Source organism: Mesocricetus auratus, unplaced genomic scaffold (assembly GCF_017639785.1).
Source record: "Mesocricetus auratus isolate SY011 unplaced genomic scaffold, BCM_Maur_2.0 Super-Scaffold_2245, whole genome shotgun sequence".
NCBI classification, from domain to species: domain Eukaryota; kingdom Metazoa; phylum Chordata; class Mammalia; order Rodentia; family Cricetidae; genus Mesocricetus; species Mesocricetus auratus.
The window spans coordinates 51824794-51851948 of record NW_024429180.1 but is presented as its reverse complement, the minus strand read 5'-3'; positions in this window follow the sequence as shown (position 1 = coordinate 51851948).

The following is a 27155-nucleotide window of genomic DNA, read 5'->3' as shown; positions in this document are numbered from 1 at the left end:
CACAAAGAAATGGCTTTGGTAGTCCTTTATGTACAACAGTGTAGCATTTGTTCATGATCTGTGCCTATCCTCTCATATCTAGAATAATTACAATACCGAAAACTCAGCATAAATTGCATATGTAAACAGTTGTTAAACTGTATGAGGTAGGAAAATAAAGACAAAAAACAAAAACATCTCTAGCATTCAGAACAGACACCATTTTTCTTATAGGAGTATTTTTGATTCGTGGTTGGTTGAATCTATGGCTGTGGAAGGCAAGGACAGAGCCAGTGGAACATCTTGCATAATTTCCATCTCTGTTTTCATCTTTCTCCCCATTTTCTGTTCTACCTGAAAGCCAGTAGCTCAAAGAACAGTGCTCCTTGAAAAACTCCCAAATAGCATCTTATTTTTCCTAATGTCAAAGCTGTGAGACATTCACCATCAGCAGCACCTCTCTATATCAGCCTGTATCATCTGCATAGTATACATGAATGAGAAAAGCTCTACAGTCATCCTCACAGCCTACATCACTACCCACACACGCAGCCATGTCCACAGCCTGCATCATGACCTACAGCCTGTGATTAGTCATCCACATAATGGTCACTTACAGACACTCAGACACAGCACACACAGCAGAGATGCCTATGTTCATTTTCTTCATTTTGTCTTTCCTACCCACCCTTAAGAATTGACACTTACCTAAACTGAAATGCTTATCAGCTAAGCTTAAACAACAAGCAAAAAATGTGGTGACTAAATCCAAAAGAGGCTTTGTATCTCTCATCTTAATTGATTTATGTATGCCACTTGGCACCAATATTCATGTTTTCCTCTACAAAAGACTTTTCATGACACCGGGCGGTGGTGGCGCACGCCTTTAATCCCAGCACTCAGGAGGCAGAGGCAGGCGGATCTCTGTGAGTTCGAGGCCAGGCTGGACCGACTGCCTCCAAAACAATACAGAGAAACCCTGTCTCGTAAAAAACAAAAAAAAAAAAACAAAAAAAGACTTTTCATGACAACTTTTATCTCTACATGTTGTGCCTCAATCTTACTTCCCTTTCCTATTTCTTAGATACTGAACTCTTCAGCTTTCTGTCCTGACCTCTCTTTTCTTCTCGTTTTGTATGTTTCTTTGATACTGTCTGCTTCCATATTTCAATGGCCACTTACATGCTAATGACTTTGGATTTCTATATTTTCCTTGAGAATTTATTGGACTTCAGACCTATTATTGAACTTGATGAGTCATCACAATCTTAACATGTTCAAGGGTGAACTCTCCAGAACTGTCCCACGCTTGAGACTCAGCCCTCTTCTATTCACCAATCAGCACCACTATGCACACCTTTGACTCCTCTCACTTCCTCTCCTCAGCAAATGGTACCCATTTATTTTTCTCCCTCTAGTTATCATCTGCAAACATCTGTTCACATTCACAATGACACTGTCTTGATTTAGATCCTACCCTCAAGAGTCACAAAACTTTTCTCAGAATCCAGGAAAGTTGTACTCCCAATACCAAATCCATCCCCACCCTCATGCCTCCAGATTCTTTCCACAGAACTAATCTGTTTTGGTCCCTCTTCTGAGAAACCATCCATGGTGACTAAATTATCAAAAGACAGATCCATACACTGCTGTTTAGGTATCTGGTATCTTGGTCACTCAGGAAGTGGCATGCCATTCTGAGTTTGGGTTTAAGAGGATTTCTTTCAATATTTTTGCAAGGCATGACAGTTTTATAATAAGACACAGGTAAAAGGTTGAAGAGTCACAGACAAAAATCAGGACTTCGGGGACTGAAGGTATGGACCAACAAATAAGAGCGCTTGCTGTTCTTACAGAGGACTGAGTTCAGTTCCCAGACCCCATTCGGCAGCTAATAGCCATCTGTAACTCTAGGCCCAAGACAACTGAAGCTCTCTTCTGGACTCCATAGGCACCAGGCATGTGGTACACAGACGTACATGAAAGCAAAACACACACAAAAAATAAAATAAATAAATCTTCAAAAAAATTCAGACAGGCCTTCAAAAATCAGTCACTTTTTACTATAAAACTACTCTAGTTTGACCTTTAAGGATCCAAAATGCAGATATAATGCTCTTCCGATGAATGTGTATAAAACACTTCAGAAAGGTAGCAAACTGGTCTTAGGTTTGCTAGTGATCTCTGACCCCCCCCCCCCCATGGGGGTGGAGGGGTGGGGAGAGGCGCTGATTCCTTTAACATTTAAAGACACTTGTAATCCAAGAAAACTGTTAAGTCATTCAAAGTCAAGGTCAAGGTGATTCAGTGATTCAAGCAACACACCACCATTTCGCACAGCTCCTACTGAATGCCAGGCCAAGATTAACAAGTATCCTCAACCCAACAAAATGTAAAAATTTACTCATCCGTTCTTCAGTTTTTAATGGGCAGAGACTGCTTCCCACCCACCCGGCTACCAGCCTGCCCCTCCTGTAAAGTGGTGACGCCCAAGGTCTCCCCAACTAGGCAAACCCATTCTGAGCCCTGCCCTTCCCTACTGCTCTCTCGTATGGTCTATGACAAGAGTGAGCGTTTTCTGCGTAGCACTTGCTGTCTATTCTCAAAAGCCTGAGAATAAAAGAACTGCCCAGCTCATGATGAAAGCCATTCCTGGGGCCTCCCATTCTGCTGACTAATGAGCTGCTATCATGTCTTAATGAACTGAAGTCACTGGTCGTGCTAGACTCTAGAGGGAAATCACAGGCCTTCAAGAGAGCCTGGTTCACAGAAGCCAGAAAAGAAAGAAAGGAAAAAATATCTGTGACAGAGCTGCAGAAACACAAACAGAAGGGGCCATCACTCCTAAGGCCACGATGTCTGCTTCCAGAGGGTCCCTGAAACCAGTGAGAAGAGAGACGAAAAGGAACTGAAACCTGCCCTGTGCCCCAAAGCTGGGCTATACACTTATCATTCCCATGGACTTCCCCCACATTTCCCCATCCCCTCCACCTTTCAGGAATATTCCATGTCTAACACTATAGAGTAAGCCCTGTGCCCAGAGCCCCGCCCCCAGGCTCCTCCCAGCTGCTCCTCACCTCGCCTTTCCAGCTAGAGCCTGCTGTGCCAGCACACGCCCACCCATGGCCTGGGGCTCCCGAATGGAAGCATTAATGCGCACCATCGTCCAGAGTCCAACCTCTCTTGAACTCCCTGCCCCTTTTCTGAAAAACTGCTGGACACCGAAGGCCAACTCTTATCGCCCTCGGGATGAGGCTTCAGGGTACTCCCTCCCCCGGCATGCGTACCCCTTCCCTGTTCTCCTGAAAGAGCAATGCATTATGCAACATTAACTGGGTTTTCTGAAGCTTGTCTGAACAACAGCCTCAGTACACTCAGATAGTGGAAATGATCTCCCTGTAAAATAAATTCATGGGGCCACTTAACAGAGTAGCTGCAGGGGCCTGGCAGGCAGCCGGCATCTCCTGCTGCCAGGAGCTAGTTTCTCTTTCATCTCCCTTCTGTGCCACTTTTCATTTCACGTTCCTGCTCCCAGGGTTTCTGAAACAGGTGACTCCAACCATGCTAATAAAGCAAGGTGTGATAGCATCTCCTATGACTTCAGATGTCAAACTCTGAAGAGAAAAGGGGAAAACACTTTTAAATGACCACATCCTCTGAGTAACATTCCAGGGGAGAGACTGCTTATCTTGATTTTAATTTTTTTCATTCTCCTTTCATCTCTCCCTCTAAAAACACAGCTCAGAGAAAGATCACCCATGAAGAACTTATCAGAAAGACATTGCTAGCATTTAGTGGTTCTTGACCCCCGGAGCACAGAGAGATGAACGGAAAGGATTCCGGGGTGGGGGAGGGATGACAGCAGAGCCTGTTGGGAACACACGTTAGACTTTGGAAGCGCAGCCACAGGTTATAAACACAAACTTGAACAAATAATGAATGTTAAAGCAATGTGAGCAAAGCATGGCCTCAAGTTCACCTCCAGGTTCCCATGTGAGGCGGGCTAGTCACGTGACATGTATGTGTGAGACGGACAGGGGAGAGTGGTTAGTTTACTTGTGAAATTCCATTGTTTCGGTCTCTTAAAAAGCTTTGACTTTTGAACAGGTCATCCTGGCCTGGCCTTAAACCTATGGCTTTATATGTCTCTTCTCCATCATGAAGAAACTTCATTTTACATAAAAGCCAGAGATACAGAGCCCTCAGTGTTGGTGGGGGCTGTGCAGCATGTATGATTCTGGAATGATCTGTCAGGGCTGGTAGTTCTCAGCAGGTCCTAAGTTCTCCTTCTGATCTGCTACCCATCACTTCAGCATCTTCCCTAACCAAGCTTCTTAGCCAGAATCCCTGTTGGCACTGAGGAGTCTGGAGTCTGGGACCAGTTTTAAGCAACGCATTCCCAAAAGACTGCATGGACATAGGTGGACACATAGAAGTTGACCTCTGAAAGGGCTAGATCTAGATAAATAGCACAGTCAATAATTCTGACCATTCAGAGTCAGATCCACATGCTGATACAAGGCCAGTAGCATTTCAGTCACTAAAGGGATAGGAAAGAACCTGATGGGTCTTCTAGACCAACTGTCACATGTCCACATGCCTGAGTCTACAAGGATAGACATTAGGCCATGAACCATGCCTTCATCTTGTTAGCAGAGGTTCTAGCCTGCAGGTAGAAATTTCCCACCACAGGTCAGAGCAGAGACCGAGCAGCTAACCCCTACATCTAAAATGACCAGTGGTCAGCAGCAAGGTGGCAAACTCTCTCGAGGAATTACCTCAAGATAAGAGAAGATTCCATGGTTCTTGAGCTCAGATATATTCACCCAGCACCTTTGATGAACAAGAACAAATGACCAAAAAGGAGGCATGACTTCTTGCCACATCAGGGGCATGCTGAACTCAGTGTCTCCCTTGCATGCACAAAGATATGGAGGACTGAGTCCACCATCATGGAGGAGGGACCACCTGACATTCCCATATCAAGCTTGAACAGGTGTGAAGATAACTCACTAGCTCAGTGTGTAAGCTCTGAAATCCAAGGGACTTGTACAACTGTGGAAAAAACATTCTTGCTGCTTTGAGCAATTGACCAATCAAGAGATTAGAGCAGATATGAGAACTTTTTCCTCTCCCTGCCTCAGTCTCCTGCCTACCTAGGTAAGCCAGCACTGCCAATAGCAAGAAATTGTGTCAAATTAGTATATGGACTGAACACCTGTCAGAGGCTCTGTGCTGGCTCTTTCAGCTGTGCTAAAAGAGCCCCTCGAGCACTGAGAAGTAAATTGTGTCATGCTTGTCTTACAGATAAGAAAGACAAAGTCCAGAGACATTAAGCTCTCACAGCTCATAAATACCAGCACTCACTCATGCTTTGAATCCATTTCTGTTCAACTTGGCAACCATTTTTTCCTGTGACACTATTATATGCCCTGTTCCCAGCTCTGTGACCTCTGGCCCCTGCTCCCCCTCTCTCCACTTGCAAACATTACCCAGCTCAGTTCCTATCCCAAGGGGGAACTTCCTATGAAGAAGCATCCACCTTCCTCAGATCTTCTGACAAGAGGTAGGGGACAAAACTAAGTGGTTGGCACCAAAACACAGTTGAGGCCAATACCAGAGATGGCTTGTAGTCAGGATCCCAGTAAAGAAGACAGGAGCAGGAATACAGTTAGGTCACCCCAAAGAGAGCTGGAGCTTGGACTAGTTACTTTTCTATTGCCATAATATTTAAAAATCAATCAGTCAAACAAACACCATGATGGGAGCTGGAGAGTTTACTCAGTGGTTCAAAGCACTTGTTGTTCTTGCAGAGGACCTGGTTCAATTTCCAGCACCCCATGGTGAGCCACAACCATCTGTTACTCCAGTTCCAAAAGATCCAGTGCCTTCTTCTCACCTTTGTGGGTACTAAGCATGTGTGTGGTACATCATATACATACATGAAGGTGAAATATTTATACATGTAAAATGAAAATAAAGCAAATCTAAAAAAATTTTAAAACACCACGACCAATGAATTTATAGAAGGAAAGGTTTATTTGGGGGCCTATGGTTCTAAAAGAATAACAGCCCATCACCATCATGGCAGGGAGCATGGCAATAGGCAAGTAAGAAGGGCATGGAGTATTGGGAGAGATTTGTTTGTGTTGTCCCTCTGAGACCACCAATGGAGTGGACCATAGAGTTTTCTGAACAACTCAAAGGAAGACAGAGGGACACAGAAAGGAATAAAGAGGGGCTCCAAGGATGCATGGCCTTTTCGATCTGGGAAGGTGGAGAAGAGGATTAGGTGACCATTTCTCCATCACTCTGTGGGTCTATCAGGTTTATTCCCTACCATGACTCCTGAGCTTTATTTTTCAATAGAACAATAAAAGCCGCCATGGTCCTGGAGCAGCTCACATCTTAGTCACAAAGGGGGAGCAAGAGCGTCAAGCTTTTGCTTTGATCTAGCTCCTTATAGCTTACTGCAGCAAGACCACACCCACTAATCCTCCCAAACAGCCACCAAGTGGGAAGTGGCTATTCAAAAAGTGTCCAAGACTTAGAGGGGACATCTCATTCAAACCACCACAGGGCTTGTCCCAAGACTAGCCAGCAAGCAAGGGAAGAAAAAACAACACATGGTAGACAGTTTGGACTAGAAGAGCCCATAGGTCAACATAGGGCTTAAGATGGCCAGAATTAACAGGAAAACCAAATCTGAAATGGATGTCCATTGGTCAAATCCAAAGTTGTCAAGCTTCCTTTGAGAGGCAAAGATCTTTGCCTCTGTGGGTGTTTCTGTCCCCATCCCAGAATCCAGAAACAACATCAGCTCAGCACCCCTCACCCAGAGACAGAAAAATTCCCACCTACACAAGGCAGTTTTAGGGACATTGAGAATTGCATTGCTGATCCCTGTATCCAGAGGCTTTTATGTGTCCCTCTGGGTCCCACATCCACTTATAAAATAATTATTCAGATGCTTAATATTAATTATAACTGTCTGATGGCTCGGGCTTATTATTGGCTAGCTCTTACATTTAAATTAACCCATTTCTATTAATCTGTGTATCTCCATGTGGCCCCTGGCTTACTGGTGATGCTTGTTCTCCTTTAGCTACTGGATGGTGTTCCTTCTGACCCCATCCTTCTTCTCCCTGTATCTCTGCTTGGATTCTCTGTATGGCTCTATTCGGCCTAGCTATTGACCAAATCAGCTTCTTTATTAACCAATAAAATATATTCACAGCATATAGAAAGACATCCCACATCAGATCCCACCATCATCTCACTGTGACACCTTCGACTGGGGAATAGGTCAGAATGGGCATGTTATCCACTCAGTTTCACCTGCATCAGTCCCAGTCATTCTCCCTCTCATTTAATAAATCTGCAATGGTCTATGTGACTGCAGAGACTCCAAGAGTCACAAAAACCAAATGGAGGAGATATGGTGTGCACGTGTTTGCACACACACACATACAGAGAGAGAGAGAGAAAGAGAGAGAGAGAGAGAGACAGAGAGACAGAGACACAGAGACACAGAGACACAGAGAGAGAGAGAGCAGCACAGCACAGTAACAGCTGAGCAGAAGCCAGAAGCCAGTTTGCAGGCCAGAGCTGTCAATACTATTCCTGTCAGGCTTTCTCTCTGTGATGTTGGACAAGTGCCTAAATCTCTCTGTACTTTCATTCATTCATGAACAGTATGTCTAATCCCTGTCTCATAAGAATGCTATGAAAATTAATGAGCACATAAAAAAACCTAAACAAAACCGACGGAAAAGTCCTTCGTTTACCCTAGAGATTCAATAAACACCAGGTGATCTAATTTAAAATACAGATGTGTGTTTCTATTTCCATGAGAGAACGTTCAGCTTCAACAAGCCGTGATTATTTGGGGATTTTTAGAGGATTCTCAGCTGGAAGCAATATATCCTATAAGTGTAAAAAAATGTTAATTGCTTGGTTTAATATTTAAATATCAATAACCTTTACTGAGGTCCCACAATGTGCTAGGTACCATGCTAAGTATGTTTTAGGTCCTTTAATCTGGAGTAGCCCCTTCGGGTGGGGGCTTCTTCCTGGCACTCATTTTATTTTCAAATATAAAGACAAATTCTGAGAACTAAAATGATCAGCTGGAAGCTCTGTGGGTGACCAGTAGTGGAGAGAAGCTCAGCCCTCTGGCTCCTCACCTCAGTCTGTTAAGCCACACTGCCTCCCTCAACACAGATGCAGAGCCTACAGCACTCGGAATGACGGTAGAACGCTGAACACAAGAAATAAACTAAAAATAAACCTTGGCAGAGCAGCTACGGGGGAAGGCTTAGAAAATTTCCAAGTGCTTATTAGTTCCAAGGACAGTCTATTTAATAAATTACCTGTGAAACTAACAAACAAGAGGAAAACAACATGCGAATAGGAAAAACTCTTCCTGGCATTCCCTTTGCCTCTAGATTCATTTTGAATCACCGTATTCATGATGGGGATTTCTCTGAGTTCAGAGCTCTGTGGTCCCCGTATAGGTAAGAGTTCTTGTCAACTGGTGCCAGGTTTCTTCTGGCCCTAATACACTTACAGAAGGCAGGTCACTCTCCTCTCCACAAACCTAGTAGGTTTGAACAACAATGATGACAGCCAGTCAATCACCAGTCACTAAAACACTTCAGCTACCACGTCCCACAACTCCACAAAGGCACTTCGGAAGCAAACATATATTGTAATTCACTAGCATAAATTACCATGCTCAATCCTCTCCCGTGTCTAACTTATTGTGAAGGCTGACTTGTCTTGCCTCCAAACTGACTCCAAGTTGTTCTCTCTGCTGCCTGACAGCTGAGAAATCTGTGATTAACACACCAGGCTCCAAGGGGAGCAATTGGCTGCAGGCCCCAGGGTGGGTTGCTGACCCCCAGCTTCCTCCAGCCCACATGGTGTCCACCTGTTTCCTCTTTCTCAGCCCGGCAGTTCTCAAGACACTGCCTCTAGCCCAGAGGGAGGGACCCTTGCCCTGAGCTGGGTTTGCTGAGTCCTTCAGGCTTGCTGCTGCCGAGCAAAGCCTGAGGGAGGGCATCTCCAGGCCATCTGCAGACTCCATCCCTGGTCACAATCAGGAAGTGCATGATGTGGGAGGAGAGGGAGGACATACTAGTCTCCCTAGAAAGGAACTGCACATGAGTTTAAAGATAAAACTGCAAGCGTCTGTGGGGTCACATTCACCTGCAAGGTTACGTGAGGCCAGCTTCGTGATTATAAAAGCAGGCAGTTAACCCACCTCGTAGGAAGAGGCATTAAAAAGCCTTATGCTACTTGACTTCTCTGCAAACCCACCGTTGTCTAGATCCCAGACTACCATCTCTGTTGGTTGGATTCCAGTTTTTAATTGTCATTATCAGTAACACAGGCTGAGGTGACCTGGGTTGGGAGAGAGCTGAGGCTGGGGATGACTTCCTGGGGCTGGAACTGAAGCCAGCTTGAGTGAGGATGTCTCCACAAGTAGAACACATCCAACAGTGGAGACCATGCCATGACTATAGAACACTGACAACATTCTGTGACCCTGGGTCAGAGTCCCTCCCACTAACCACGGGACCCAAACCCCCAACTGGAAAGGCATAAGCACCCAAGCTCACTCCTAAGGACCGCCATTGACTTCATAGTTTTACTCTGGCCCTTTATTTTGGTTTTTTTGGCTTTGATTTTATTTTATTTTGCTGTGGGTTTTTTTCCCCTGGCTCTTTCCATTTCAGTGTTCACTCAACTTTTATCCTTTTCATCTTTCCTGTTTAATATCTGGCCCGTCCTTTCTAGCTTGGATCAGATAGCTCAGAGCAGCTGCTCTGAGCATAGGGGAGATTTCACACAAGGGCTTGGCTCTCTGTGGGTGCAAGGTTGATTGTGGCTCTGCAGAAGTTATTAGCAATCCTTCAATCTTTAAGTTCTTCTTTCAAAGATGAGGTCACTCCCACTTGTCACACAGGATAATTGCGATGATCAGACAAAAAAAAAATTTCAAGAGCAAGGGCTGTGAGGACCTAGGGAGTGGCCAGCCTCATCTCTGCCCCTTCTCAACCTCAAGGCATCTGAGTACTGTCCCAGCACAAGTGAGCCTAGGCATTCTGACGTGGCTTGATGAGTGTTTTAGTGTGTTGTGAAATGTTGCCCAAAGGCTCGTGTGATCGAACAACTGGTCCCCAGATGGTGGCTGTTTTGGAAGGTTGTTGTGATGGTTTGAATAGATGTGGCTACCATAGACTCCTGTGTTTGAATGCTTGGCCCAGAGGTAATGGCACTATTAGGAGGTGTGGCTTTGTAGGAGTGGGTGTGGCCTTGTGAGAGTAGGTGTGGATTTGTTGGAGGAAGTGTGTCACTGTGGAGGTGGGCTTTGAGATCTCATATGCTCAAGCCAGGCCTAGTGTGGCAGCTTCCTTCTGTTGCTTGCAGATCAAGATGTAGAATTCCCTGAGCACCTTCTCCAGCACCATGTCTGCCTGCATGTTGCCATGCTTTCCACCGTGATGATTATGAATTAAATTTCTGAAGTGTAAGTCAGCCGCAATTAAATGTTTTCCTTTAGAAGAGTCGCTGTGGTCATGGTGTCCCTTTACAGCAGCAGAGCACTAACACAGGCACAGAACCTTTAAGAGGCAGAAGCCTTAATGGAAACAGTAGGGTCACTGGGGGTGGGGCAGGCCTTGAGGTCTTGTATCCCAGCTCTGCCTCCTGTCCACTCTCTGCTTGCTGACTGCTGATGGCTGCCTCGGCCGCATATTACCATCCCTTCCCTGCCATGGTGGACTACAACCTTTCTGACACTATGAGCTTAAATAAGCCCCTCCTTCCTGATATTGCCCACATCAGGCATTTTGTCACAACAACATGAAAGGGAACCGGCACAGTGGCCAGGAAATGTCAGGAGAAAGGCAAATGACCTCAGACCTAAGGGGAACAGACACAGTAATGGCAGACAAAACAAGGGACCAGTTCTAGGAAGTGTTCTTCATATAATCTGAGGCAGAAGTGTTTGATTCTTGTGATGGCTTATATTGACAAGACCTGGTAAAGGAGCCCCTAGACATGCCTTTTTCTATCTGCCTAGACTGGGCCAGCCGCTGGACATGCCTGTGAGGGATTTTCTTGATTAGATTTATCGAGGTAGAGAAACCATCCTAAATGTGAGTGGCCCCATTTCAGAGACTACATACAAAGGCATTTGTCTTTCTGTCCTTCCTGACTTCAGGTCCAGTGTGACCAGCTAGCTACCTTGAACTCCTGCTGCCTTGACTGCCTACCATAGTGGGCTATGAAAACCAAAATAGACCCTTCCATACCGAAGTTGCTTTGTCAGATATATTGACATAGTGACCTTGTTCATGCACTGTGCTGACATTATGATCATTTGGGGAGCCTAAAAGTTAAAAGACCTGGGCAGATCACACTTACCTTAGAACATGTCCCTTGGTGTAACAGAATACCACCAACTAATTTATAAAGAATAAAAGCTTATTCCACTTACAATTCTAGAGGAATACAAGGTCAAAGGGCCACACTTGATCATGCCTTCTTCCAGGTGGGAGATTTACAAAATTCCAGTGAAGTTCAGACCATCACATGAAAAGACAGATCAAGCTCATCAGAAGGAATTGGCTTTCGTTTTTAAATCTACTTTGTTGATAACTCAATAATCCATGAAAGGATAACTCAATCACCCCTTAAAGGTCTCAGCTGGGTCTGTCTTTCAATGTCTAACAATGGACATTGACCTCCAATATGACAAGTGGGGATATCGGAAATATAACAAGATTTTTACATAATATCCAAGAAATGTAATAGTATACTCTCCCTTCATAAGTGAACCTCACTCCAAGTGGGTTTCTTTTCCTTTTTGAGGAACAGAATTTTGAAAACATGCAAGCAGTGGACTCTGGGAGAGAGAGGGGAGACAGGAACAGCTCAAAAGAGAGCATACTACAAAGACAATGGCTGAGCTCTCGGTTTTCGGAAGTCTTTGTAGGGACTGCAAGTTTCTTTACCAGACAGCAGGTGTCTGTTCCAACCCCTGTCCAAGCACAGAGTATACAAGGGTGAAAAAGTAAGTACAGTGATAAAAATTGCTTTTAAACATTTAAGACACTCTGTAACCCCAACACTTCTTTTCACATCTGTCCAGAACATCAAGACAGCACTACACAAACCCAGCCACAGGCATCGACACCTGGCAGGAGGCATTCGGTAGCCTGTTCCACACAGCTCCCTCTTAAACACCCCTTACCTTCTTTTCTTTTTCTGGCTTCACAACCCAGCTCTTGGGAACCAGATATAGTGGTTGGAAATGAAGGGACTAGCACCTCGTTCTGTGACTTTTTTTTTCTTTGGTTTTTACGAGACAGGGTTTCTCTGTATTGTTTTGGAGGCTGTCGGTCCAGCCTGGCCTCGAACTCACAGAGATCCGCCTGCCTCTGCCTCCCGAGTGCTGGGATTAAAGGCGTGCGCCACCACCGCCCGGCTTTTGTTCTGTGACTTTAACAATTCGTCCAGTCTTAGGAATTTGGAGAAAGTATATGTCCCTCCTGGACCTTGATCTCTTATGTGTAGAATGAGAGATGGCTGTTCCTATTTCATAAAACTCTCACAAAACTTACAGAACATATACTGACTAGTTTTATGTCAACTTGACACAAGCTAGTCATCAGAGAGGAAGAAGCCTCAATTGAGAAAATGCCTCCATAAGGCTGGGTTCTAGGCAAGCCTGTAGGACATTTTTTAAATCAGTTATTAATGGGGGAGAGGCCAGCCCATTTGGGTGGTGCCACTCCTGGGCTGGTAGTCCTGGGTTCTATAAGAAAGCAGGCTGAGAAAGACAGGCTCCATGGCCTCTGCATCAGCTCTTGCCTCCAGGTTCCTGCACTGCTTGACTTCTTTTCATGATGAACTGTGTTGTGGTAGTGTAAGCTGAATAAACCCTTTCCTCAAGTTGCTTTGGTCATGGTGTTTCATTAGAGCAATAGTAATCCTAACTAAGATAGAACATAACTCATGCAGAGGGTCTCCTCAGATAATAAACTCTTCTTGGTCTGTCTACACACTTTAAAGTCTTTGCCTGGATAAGTCTTTATCTGGTTCAACTACTAATTTAGGTAGAGATCATCTCCATTAGTTTGCCTCTTTACCCTACTAAATGCCTTTTCCTAGGCAAGATCCACTGGTTCCTGCAGGACAGGTTTGATCAGCCAGTCACTATGGTATCATGCAGCACCTTCAGGGCACTTTCAGTAAGGAAACTTAAACCAAATAACAGGCAGCATACTATACCTAGACTCAACCATCCTTGGCTATAGTTTCATGGTGTATAAATGGGGGAGACCACTGATCCCTATGGTGGTTCATCTTTATTATAAATTTGATCAAATTGAGTGATGTCTAGGAGAAATAAAACATACTTCTAGGTGTCTGTGAGGGTGTTTCCAGAGAGGAAAGGTGTGTTAAAAAGCAATTGGAGATACAAGAACCCCATGAGATGCTGGAAGCCTGGGTGGAACAAGGAATGAGGAAGCTAGCCAACATGTGCAAGCTCCATTCTTCTTTATAACTTGCTCTATATCACTGCCATTGCCCATGAACTCCAGACTTCAACTTTCAACTTGGGACTCTCAGAGTAAGCTTCCAGGGAGTTTCCAGTCCTTTGGCTTCAGACAAAGACTGAATCATTGGTCCCCTTGTTCTGTGGTTTCCAGCTTCTTGGGCTGAGCAGATACCAGTTTCTCTGGATCTTCAGATGAAGGATGATCCAACTTTTCCAATCACATAAAACAATCAAACAATCAAGTAAAGTGTGTGTGTGTGTGTGTGTGTGTGTGTGTGTGTGTGTGTGTCCCATATAGATGAAATCTGATGGAAGCTATCAACTCCCTTGGAGCACAAACATTAGGTTAAGAAACCCCAGAGTGTATGGCTTTTAAAATAAATATTTAACCCTAAAACTGTGGAGGGCTTATACATGTGATGACAATTTAAAAATAAGGCACTATATGAATAAATGACATCCACCTTTTATGGACTATTACATCTAGCCCACTTCAATTTTTTTAAAAACACCTCTTTATGGGTAGCAAATTGCATCAGTCCCGTAGAAACCCAAATTCTGTTCTGCTTTCTTTCTATTCATGTAGAGGGACTCTTGGAACCCTGTACTAGCATAGTGGCCAGCACCCTTCTGGTCATTTAGTACCCATTGGGTCAGGGCTTATTAGTATATGTTCATGTGTGTAGTATAGGCATGTGTTTGCATGTATATGTGTGCATGTGCACATGTATATGTGTACGTGTGAAGACAGAGATTGACTTCAAACATTTTCCTTAATCGCTTTTCCCCTTACTTCCTGATACAGGATCTTTCACTGAGCCTGAGATTCACCAACTTAACTAGACTGGTTGTTCAGTAAGCTCTGGGATCCACCTATCTTCACCTTTCCCCATCTCTCACACACACAGTTCTGAGATTACAGATATGCACTACCACACTCAGCTTCTACATGGGTCCTTACACTGGAGTGGAAAGGCTTCCTCACTGATCCATCTCCTGAGCCCATCCAAGTGTTTTGAATATGTCTAATGCATCTTCGAGAAATACTATAAGCAAAAGTAGTGGGAAGACCAGAAGATATCTGAAGACTTTCAGAGTCGTCAGCAACTGAACTGGATTCTGAGAAGGTTTGAGATATAAATAGAACAATCTGAGGAGCCCATTCAGGAAACATGGAGAGACTCAGAGTGGCACAACAACATGGTGGTGTTCAGGGAACAATCTGGGAACTTTACTGACCAAGTAGACAGCATCATCAGTACTAAAGGTGGTGAACATGCAGTGGTTAGCGTGAGAACATTCTAAAATTTAGATTATGCCTCCAGATGGAGAACCAACCTCATCCTTAGTAGTATATAGAAACAGACTTTCTACTGAATAGTCCCACCAATCTCATCACACTACATTACCCTAAAACTCTCAGACCTAACAGAATGAAACAAGAGAGAATGAATAGGTAGGTAGGTAGATAGACAGACAGACAGACAGACAGACAGACAGACAGACAGACAGATGATAAGTGGTACTGTCCTGACTACTGCTCAACTCCAGAATACATGCTAAGAAAATCTGTTTGAGGACCTGATTTTCTCCTAAAATTTTTAAGAGGATTTTTTAAATACTTTGAGAATAACATCATGTGGGTAAATTGATGGGAACATACAAATGAAAGACCGGCTCTTTATTTAGAATCAAGCTGATTCTCTACCATGAGGCAAAGTCCAGACCCCTTAGATGACATTCAAGACCCTCCCCAAAGCGGTCTCCTTAAAGATCAACTCATGAATCTTTTTAGTATTATACAACCAATTGCCTGATGACCAACGATGAGTTTTAGTCTGGGTTTTTCCTTGGGGTCTGAGCCAATTCTATCAGCCACTTCATTCCATCCTCAGCTCAGAATGGTTGATGAGAATGCATTCCTACCAGGGACATCTCCAGATTTGGCTGGGTGCTGAGTTTTTGGCACAATCAACATGAAATGAAAAACAGTGAAATATTGCTAAGTGGAGCTACGTCCTTCATGTTTTTTTTTCTCATTTCCATCCAATTGGCTCAAGATTGTAAAAGGAGGGGCCAACAGGGAAAAAAATGGTAAGGAAAGAAAAATCCGAAAGGGGAAAGGGGCAAGGAGAAAAGAATGATGAGGGTGAAGGAAAACGAATAAAGCAGAAATATTAGTATTTGAATAAAGATTTATTGGTAGCTTACCAAACAAATAGGCCTTAGGGGTCTAACATTCATGAATCTGTATTGGGTCAACACTTGGAGCCAGTTACACATGTAAAGATTTAGTTTAAAATCACAGGTGTGGGCATGTACTAAGCAGGTTAACCTTCCCTTCCATTCTAGGGAAGCCAACTCAACAACTTGTCCCATCCACAGGAAGTCCGTGTGCACATACATACATGCACACGTATGCTATTCAAACATCTTGGCATTTCTTTTATATATGTTAAATTTTGTACATGTGTTTATATGTAAGAGCGGGAATACTTGTGTATGCAGATCCATATACATGGAGAGGCCAGAAGACAGCTGTCATTCTCTAAGTGTCATCCACTTATATTTTTTGAGACAGTTCTTTCAATGGCCTGAAATCAAGCAGGCTGCCCGGGCTGGTCAGTCAGCAAACCCCAGAGTTCTGTCTCCATGAGCCAGCACTGGGATTGCAAACTCATACCACCACACTCAGATTTTTAATTGTGTGTGTGTGTGTGTGTGTGTGTGTGTGTGTGTGTGTGTGTACACGCAAGCACTTATATATGTGAATTCAGGTGCCCATGGAGACCAGAAGTGTCGGATATCCTGGAGCTAGAGTTGCCAGTGTTTGTGAGCCACTCCATGTAGGTGCTGGGAATGGAACATGAGTCCCTTACAAAAGCAGTAAGTGTTCTTCTTAACCGCAGAGCCATCTCTGCAACCTCCACCTCCATTTTAAATGAGTTAACTCTTTATACAAAGATGGCTGTGGACTAGAAACAGAAAAAAAATAGACTCTGTTCTTTGCTTTAGTAGTAACTGATTTGGTAACTTCAGAGTCATGGCCTTTTTTTAGGCCCTATTTTCTTTCCCACTGTCAAACTGTGTGCTAACCTTCTGGTAGCTTGAAAGATGAGGTGAGGGAATGCATTCTGAAGGCACTTTGGAAACGAGCATGTGTGATACCAATGTAAGAGATCATATCATTAAAACAGCTTTGTGAGAGACTTAGTTTTCAGCTCTTTCTTTAAAAGCCAGATTAATCCCAATAAGTGAAGCCAATGGAAGCCCATTTATGGGAATAGTCAAAACACGACTTTTGATTCCTGGAGCAGTTCTCTGACTAGCTACAGGTCCTCCTCTGGCTTTAATGAGTAGTTTTACCCTAGGGTTGCCAAAAACTAAAAGCTACTCTGCATCCAATGAGATCAACTTTAAGGTAAACAACAAATTACTTTACAGTTTATTGTTTGTTTATAGGGCATCCCAAATCACACATAGGGCTTTACTACACTAAAAATGCTTCCCTGGTTTGTCTTAAATTCCAATTTCAGCGCATTCTATATTTTTATTTGCTGCATCTGGCAACCTTAGTTTTTCCATGTTAACTGACTTCTTGTGCCCTACACCCAAAAATTTTTAATATGGCAATACTCACCCTCACAGCAGACAGGGCACCAGCAGCTATAATTCCATTCTAAAATACCAAGAGTGCCTCTTTGGTAATTTATCTCATGATATATTTAAGAGCTGTTTATTTTAACAGTGGAAAGCTTAGAGAATAGAAACATGTCCCCTTATCCCCATCCCAGCTCAGTCCTCCCAAATAGCAAAAGTGAATGTCAAAGCCTACAGAATACCAAAGGAACCCTCTCTTGCCCCAGCAGGAACTTTAATCCTAGCCTCCAGTTCAATCAGTGAGGTTCAGAGCCCAAAGCAGTTGTTCAAGTCCCGGTATACATCTGAATCAAGGAAGGGCTCAAAGTTCCAAAGCAGGGGTCACACCCAGGCCAATCAATCACTTGGAGCATTTTCTTTGACTCCCACGTGTACTATTTATATTTGTGTCACTGTGTCAGAAACAACAGAAGAGAAGAAAGAACACTGTGGTTCACAGTCTCAAGGAAGAAATGACGGTGAATGTGACTCCATTTATGGGAATGTGTAAAAGCAAGGGGTTCACATAACGGCAGACTAGGCAGCACAGGTCACAAGCCAGAACCAGGGTTCTATGACTTTCAAAGGCCCACCACTACTTCTACTAGCCAGGTCCAACCTCTTGAAGTCTCCATAGGTCACCAAACAATACCATAAGTCAGAGACTGAACATTCAAATTATGAGCCTTTGAAGACATCTCATCTTCAAACCATAACACTGTGTAGTTCTAATGTACATCCAAGGTTGAAATTACTGACTTAGCCTTCAGAGATCTCCTTAGTTTTTGTTTTATTTTACAGCACAGAAAATTAAGCCCTGAGCCTCATCTATATAGGCAAGTCCTCTACCACTGAGCTATATCTCCAGCTTCTTACTTCATTTTTATACCCAGCCCAAGTCTTTTAAGAAGTTTAGGACACTCTGACCAGGGAAGCAAGAAGGCTAACTGAAGATCTTCACCTCTCCCTCCATTCTTCCAAGTCCAATCCCGCAGTCTCATCCCCAGATCTGTAGTAGATGCTCTGCTGTGGGTTCTTCTTACTCTCTGCACTCATCCCAGGGGAACTAAGCAGATCCTGGTGGAACACCCATATATCCTTGCTCCTGTGAATTCCTCAACCCCTCCCAATCCATATCCATTCCTAAGTGTCAGCTCCCCAATATCCAAAAACACATTTTGCCTGGATCCTTTAATGGCCACATATATCAGGACCCTGGAAGAATTCCATACCAGGCAACACACAGCCACCACATTCTCCTGAGAACCAAAGAGGAAACAAAAGCTAAGGAACAAACACCCACCCATCAAAGACAAGACCAGATATCAGCACCCAAATTTACAATCTTCCTAAACCCAGATACATAGATGCCAATATGAAAACACAATCAATAACACTCAGGACAATATGTCTCCTGTAGAGCCTGGAAACCCTACCACAGCAGGCCCTGATTATCCCAGCTTTGCAGAAGCACAAGAAAAAGACCTTAAAACAGCCTTTATGACTATGTTAGAGGTCCTTAACAGGAAATGAATAAATCCCTTAAATAAATCTATGAAAACACAAGCAAACAGTGGAAGGAAATTAATAATAAAACCATTCAAAACCTGAAAGTAGAAATAGAATCAATAAAGAAAACCCAATTTGCGAGAACTCTGGAAATGAAAAAATTAAGAACTTGAACAGGAACCAGAGAGGCAAGCTTCACTGCCATAATACCAGACGTGGACAGGAGAATCTCAGGCATTAAAAACATGATGGAAGAAATGAATATATCAGTCAAAGAAAATTTTAAATCTAAAAAAAATATATAAAACTCCTGGTACAAAACATCCAGGAAATCTGGGTCATTATGAAAAGACCAGAAATAAGAGCAATAGAAATAGAGGAAGGAAAAGAAACTCAGGGCAAAGGCACATAAAATATTTTCAACAAAATCATAGAAGAAAATTTTCCTAACCTATCAAAGAAGAATCTTATCAAAGTACAAGAAACATCTAAAACACTAAAAAGGCTAGATCAGAAAAGAAAGTCCCCTTAGCAAACAATAATCAAAACACTAACTGTACAGAACAAAGAAAGAGTATTAAATAGCAAGGGAAAAGAACCAGGTAACATAACTCTAAAAGTCAGAAAATCAGTGCTACACAAATATACTGGAGAGTCTAAGAAACCACAGTGCCAGCCTACACTACTATACCCAGCAAAACTTTCAGTCACCATAGGTGGGAAACGTAAGATATTCTGTGATAAACTCAAATTTAATCAAAATCTAACTATAAATCCAGCCATACAAAAGGTGTTAGAAGAAAAACTCCAACCTAAAAATGTTAACAACATCCAAGAAAACACAGGAAATAATAATCTCAGACCAGCAAAGTCAAAAGAGGGGAAACACACGCACGCACGCGCGCGCGCACACACACACACACACACACACAACACCCCAACAACAACAACAAAGTAACAAAGATCAACAGTCACTGGCCATTGATACCTCTCAACATCAGTGATCTCAATTTCCCAATAAAAACACACAAACTAACAGAATGGATGAAAAACAGGATCCCTCCTTCTGCTGCATACAAGAAACACACCTTAACATTAGAGATAGGCATCACCTCAGGGTAAAGGGAGGAAAAGATATTCCAAGCAAATAGACCTAGGAAGCAAGCCAGTATAGTCATTTTAATGTCTGACAAAACAGATTTTTACACCCAAACTAATCAGAAGATATAGAGAAGCATATTACATACTCATCAAAGGAAAAATCCAACAAGAGGACATTTTTCAGTTCTTAACATCTCTGCCCCAAACACAAGGGCACCCAAGTTTGTAACAGAAACACTACTATAGCTTAAATCACATACTAACTTTTACACACTGTGGGAAACTTCAATAGCCAAATCTCAACAAAAGACAGGTCATCTAGACAAAAATTAAATGGAGAAATGCTGACTCTAACTGGCATTATAAGTCAAATGGACCTAACATATTTACAGAACATTTTACCCAAACATAAAAGAATACACTTTCTCTCAGGACCTCATGGAATTTTCTTGACCACATACAAAGTAAAGTCACAAGAGAAACAAGGAAATTGAAATAACACCCTGCACCCTCTCTGATGACCAAGGATTAAAGCTGGATTTTGACTACAACTGGAACAACAGAAAGCTTACAAAATCATGGACACTGAACAACTCTCTATGTATGAGAAATGGATCAAGACAAAAATTAAGAAAGAAATCAAAGACTTTCTAGAACTGAACAAAAACGAGAACACAACATACCCAAAATTATGAGACACAATGAAGGCAGTTCTAATAGGCAAGTACATTGAACTAAGTTTCTACATTACAAAAAAAAGAAGAGATCTCATACTTGCAAATGTAGTACACCTGAAAGCTCCAGTACAAAAAGAAGAAAGCGCACTCAAAGGGAGTAGGTGGCAAGAACTAATCAAATGCAAGGCTGAAATCAATAAAATGCAAACCAAAAATGCAAGGAATCAATGAAACAAAGAGTTGGGTTTTTGAGACAATCAACAAGATAGAAAACCCTTACCCAAATTAAAACTACAAAGAGGTGAGAGAATATACAAATAAACAAAATCAGAAATAAAAAAGGAGACATAACAGATACCAAGGAAATCCAATGAATCATGAGATCGTACTTTAAAATACTGCACTCCACCCAACTGAAAAATATAAACGAAGTGGATCATTTTCTCTATAGGTACCCCTACCAAAGTTACATCATTATCAGATAGCAATTTAAATAGATCTGTAACCCCTAGGGAAATAGAGCATTCATTAAAAGTCTACCAACCAATAAAAGCCCCTGGCCAGATGGCTTTAGCACAGAATTTTAAAAGAGTTAATGTCAATACTCCTTAAATTATTCCACAAAACAGAAACAGAAGGACCATTTCCAAATTCATTTTATGAGTCCCCAGTTACCCTGGTACCCAAACCACACAAAGACCCAACAAAGAAAACTACAGACCAATTTCCTTTATGAACATAGATGTAAAAATATTCAGTGAAATATTTGCAAACTTCATCTAAGAACATCAAAAAGATCATCTACCATGATCAAATAGTCTTTATTCCAGAAATGCAGGGATGGCTCAACATATATAAATTGGTAAATTTAATCTGTCTTATAAATAAACTGAAAGACAAACCCTATGATCACCTCATTAGATGCAGAAAAGACTTTTAACAAAACAACACTCCTTCATGATAAAAGTCCTAGAGAAATTAGAGATACAAAGGACGTATCTCAACATAATAAAGTCAGTTTACAGCAAGTCCATAGCCAACATCAACCTAAATGGGAAGAAGCTCAAAACAATCCCACTAAAATTGTTGTCCACTCTCTCCATACCTATTCAATATAGTAGTAATTGTAGTATTTGTAGATTATATGGTAGTATACATATGTGACCAAAAAATTCCAACAGGGAATTCCTACAGCTGATTAACAATTTCAGCAAAGTGGCTGGATTAAAAAAAAATTAACTCACAAAAGCAGTAGCCCTCCTATATACAAATGAATAATAGACTAAGAAAGAAATCAAGATACAACATATTTCACAATAACCTCAAATAATATAAAATATCTGTGGTAACTCTAATCAAGTAGAAACCAGGAAAACACTGAGAAGAATCAATGAAACAGAGTTAGTTCTTTGAGAAAATCAATGAAATAGACAAACCTCTGTCCAAACTAGCCAAAAGACAGAGAAAGCATGCTAATTAACAAAATCAGAAATGAAAAGGGGATATAACAATGGACTCTGAGGAAATCCAGAGAATCATCAGGGCATACTTTGAAAATCTGTACTCCACAAAATTTGAAAATGTAAAGGAAATGGACAATTTCTTGGATAGATATCACTTGCCAAAACTAAATCAAGAGCAGATAAACAATCTAAACAGACCTATAACCCCTAATGAAATAGAAGCAGTCATCAAAAGTCTCCCAAACAAAAAAAGCCCAGGCCCAGATGGCTTCAGTGCAGAATTCTACCAGAAATTCAAAGAAGAGCTAATTCCAATACTCCTCAAAGTATTCCACACAATAGAAGCAGGGGGCTCACTGCCAAACTCTTTTTACGAGGCTACAATTACCTTGATACCCAAGCCACACAAAGACACAACTAAGAACGAGAACTATAGACCAATTTCCCTCATGAACATCGAAGCAAAAATACTCAATAAAATACTCAGATTTAAGAACACATCAGAAAAATCATCCACCATGATCAAGTAGGCTTTATCCCAGGAATGCAGGGATGGTTCAACATTAGAAAATCTATCAATGTAATCCACCACATAAACAAACTGCGAAAGAAAAACCACATGATCTTCTCACTATATGCTGAAAAAGCCTTTGAAAAAATCCAGCACCCCTTCATGATAAAGGTCCTAGAGAGATCAGGGATAACAGGAACATACCTGAATATAATAAAAGCAATATACAGTAAACCAACAGCTAACATCAAACTAAATGGAGAGAAACTCAAAGCAATTCCTCTAAAATCAGGAACAAGACAAGGTTGTTCACTCTCTCCATATCTCTTCAATATTGTACTTGAAGTTCTAGCTACAGCAATAAGACAACAAAAGGAGATAAAGGGGATACAAATAGGAAAAGAAGAAGTCAAACTTTCACTATTTGCAGATGATATGATAGTTTACATAAGTGACCCAAAAAACTCCATAAGGATACTCCTAGAGTTGATAAACACCTTCAGCAATGTAGCAGGATACAAGGTAAACTCAAAAAAATCAGTGGCCCTATTATATACAGATGATGAAGTGACTGAGAAAGAAATCAGAGAAACATCACCCTTACAATAGCCAAAAACAGCATCAAATATCTGGGGATAATGTTAACCAAGGAAGTGAAAGACCTGTATATCAAGAACTTTGTGTCCTTAAAGAAAGAAATCAAAGAAGATACCAGAAAATGGAAAGATCTCCCATGCTCTTGGATTGGTAGGATCAACATAATAAAAATGGCAATCTTGCCAAAAGCAGTCTACAGATTCAATGCAATCCCTATCAAAATTCCATCACAATTCTTCAAGGACCTGGAAAGAACATTAATCAACTTTATATGGAAAAACAAAAGGCCCAGGATAGCCAAAACAACCCTATACAATAAAGGAACTTCAGGAAGCATCACAATACCTGACTTCAAGCTCTATTATAGAGCTATAGTCCTGAAAACAGCTTGGTATTGGCACAAAAATAGACAGGTAGACCAATGGAACCGAATTGAAAGCCCTAATTTTAACCCACACACCTATGTGACGTAGTTCACCGCCTACATACGTACGTATACGTCTTTAGTCATGCCTAAAGTGGGTGTGGTTAGCGGTGTGGTAAACCGCCCTTTTATTACCTCATCTGTATGCGCCTCTAGTAAGTCACATGTTTAATGGCGGCATACAGACTTCCTCCTACACCTATGAACACTTGATTTTTGACAAAGAAGCTAAAACTGTACAATGGAAAAAAGAAAGCATCTTCAACAAATGGTGCTGGCATAACTGGGTACTGGTATGCAGAAGACTGCAGATAGATCCATGTTTATCGCCTTGTACAAAACTTAAGTCCAAATGGATCAAAGATCTCAACATAAATCCAGCCACACTGAAACTCTTAGAAGAGAAAGTGGGAGATACTCTTCAACGAGTTGGTACAGGAGACCACTTCCTGAACATAACACCAGTGGCACAAACACTGAGATCGACAATTAACAAATGGGACCTCCTGAAACTAAAAAGCTTCTGTAAGGCATAGGACACTGTCAACAAGACAAAAAGGCAGTTCACAGAATGGGAAAAGATATTCCCTAACTCCACATCTGACAGAGGGCTAATCTCCAAAATTTGCAAAGAACTCAAGAAACAAGTCTCTAAAACACCAAAGGATCCAATTAAAAGGTGGGGTACAGAGCTAAATAGAAAATACTCAATAGAAGAGGCTAAAATGGCCAAGAGACACTTAAGAAAGTGCTCAACATCCTTAGCCATCAGGGAAATGCAAATCAAAGCAACTCTGAGGTACCATCTTATTCCTGTCAGAATGGCTAAAATCAAAAACACTGAAGACAATTTATGCTGGAGAGGATGTGGAGAGAGTGGCTGGTGGGAGTGCCAACTCATACAGCCACTTTGGAAATCAGTATGGAGATTCCTCAGGAAAATGGGAATCAATCTACCACAAGACCCAGCAATTCCACTCTTAGGCATATATCCAAAAGAGGCAAATTCATACAACAAGGGCATCTGCTCCACTATGTTCATAGCAGCATTATTTGTAATAGCCAGAACCTGGAAGCAACCTAGATGCCCCTCAACTGAAGAGTGGATAGAGAAAATGTGGTACATTTACACAATGGGGTATTTATATACTCAGCAGAAAAAAAACAATGGAATCTTGAAATTCGCAGGTAAATGGATAGCACTGGAAGAAACCATCCTGAGTGAGGTAACCCAGTCGCAAAAAGACAAACATGGTATGTACTCACTCATATATGGATTTTAGACATGGATCAGGATAGTGCCAGTCTCCACTCCCACTGATAGAGTCTGGGAAACAGGAAAGACCCTAAAAGATATGCATAGTACCCAAGAGAAGAGGAATGAGGCAAGATCCTCTGAACAGATGGGGAACATGGCGAGGGGTAGGGGGGGAGTGGGAGCTGGGAAGAAGAGAGTGGGAGAAGAGGAAGAGAGAGTAGGTCATGGGGGAACAGGAAGGTTGAGTGGGGGAGGTAGAATAGGGGAAGAGGTAATCATAGGTTAGAAGACAGATCAGGCACCAGTGTGACCTCTAGTGATCTAAAGGGATGACACCAATTGGAAAGCTAAGCAATAGTGGAGAGACCACCCCGAATGCCCATTCCTGATAATGAACTTGATGTCTATAACCATCCTGGAGCCTTCATCCAGTGACTGATGGAAGCAGAGGCAAACACCCACAGTTAAACACTGAACTGAACCCAAGGAACCCAGTGACAGAGAGAGAGGAGTGAAGAGCAAATTGGCAAAGAATGGGATGGCAAAACCAGCAGAGACAGCTGATCTGAACAGGGGAGAGCTCTTGGACCCCAGACCAACAGCTGGGAGGCCAGCATGGGACTGATCCGGACCCCCTGAATGTGAATGTCAGTGAGGAGGCCTGGGCAACCTATGGGGCCCTGAGCAGTGGATCAGTGTTTATCCCTCGAATACAAACAGACATCATGTGCCCATAGCACAAAGAGGGATGCTCTCTCACCCTGAACTGTTAGGTGAGTGGCTGGACCCTACCCTGAGTGAAATGAAAGACTCTAGATATCCCCTATGTGGAAGGAATTGGCAATAGGGTGGGAGGGTGGGGGGGGAAGGGGAGTGCGGGAGGAGGGGAGGGAGAGGGAACTGGGATTGACATGTAAAACAAGCTATTTAAAATTAAAATTAAAATATTAAAAAAAGAAAGACTTGTATGACAAAACCTTAAAGTCATTGAAAAAAAAAATTCAAGCTTGGTCCTGCCTCAACTTGATATGACAGGCTTTGTTGACTCCCCATGGGAGGCCTTACCCTTTTCTGAGGAGTGGATGGAGGGGAGCAGAAAGAAGGTGAGGTGAGGGGAATGGGAGGGGAAACTGTGGTATGAAAGTTTAAAAAGATAAATTGAAGAAGATGCCAGAAGACAGTAAGTTCTTCCATGCTCATGCATCAGTAGGAGTATTATAGTCAAAATAGCCATGCTATCAAAACAATCTACAGATTTGATGCAATCCCCACAAAAAAATCCAACACAGTTCTTCACAGATCTGGAAAGGACAATTTTCACCTTCATATGGAAACACAAAAAAAAAAAAACAGGATACCTAAAACAATCCTGAATAATGAAAGAGATGCATCACCATGCCCAGTTTCAAATTTACTGCAAAACTATAGTACTAAAAACACGGTATTGGAACAAAAACAGACACATTGGTCATTCCATATAGCTCAGACCTCCGTTACCTCCAAGGGCTGACCCAAGGGATTCCAAGTGAGTCTTCCTGAAGTCAGTTATTTGCTGCTCAACTCTGTCTTCTACTCTGCTCTCAGAATGATCTCTCTGATATCACTCCCCTGCTTCAAAAGCTCTCTACTACTTAAACAAGCAATGACAAATACATGACCTACGAAGTGACTTTGTCTCCAGTGTCACCCACCATCGCTACCCAGCCAGTTGTACTCTAATGGTTCAGCATAACTCTCCTCTCGGCACCACTTCTATGTGGGATAACACCTGCCAGGTCCTCAAGGTTTAATTGGGCACCCAGAAAGACTTAACCCAATACCCACTGTAAGCTAAGAGCTTGGAAAGAAATGCTCACCTGATTCTGGTTCTTAAAACCAAGTAGTGGCATTGAACATGCGATCTACTCCTTTAGAGATTAAAAAAATAAATAAAATAAAGATTGCTGACCTAAGGTTATAAATGCTACCCCTTACCCCAAGTGGGTTTTGTTTGCTTACAATATAGCTCTTTTTTTCTTTTTTTTTTTAATTAAAGTTTTTATACATGTCACTCTCAGTTCCCTCTCCCTCCCCTCCTACCCTGAGTCCCCAAGCCTCCCAACCCCCTACCCCACTCCATTTCCTTTCAACTCCCCAGGGAGAGCAAGGGCTTCCATGAGGGATTTTCTGAGTCTGTCACATCATCCCGGGCAGGGAAATCTATTATGTGCTAACACTCAGCATATGATATCCAATTTCTACTAAGACGTTGTAACAGGAACCAGATGCACCCTCTTTCTTGGAAAAAGTAAACCAAGTCAAACAAACAAACAAAAAAGATGCTGAAAGGTACGAAGAAAAAGTGTTCAAGAAACCATGCAGCAAGTATGGACGGGACTTGACCCCTAAAAGACTGTAAATGAACCTGCCCAAGGATATGCTGTA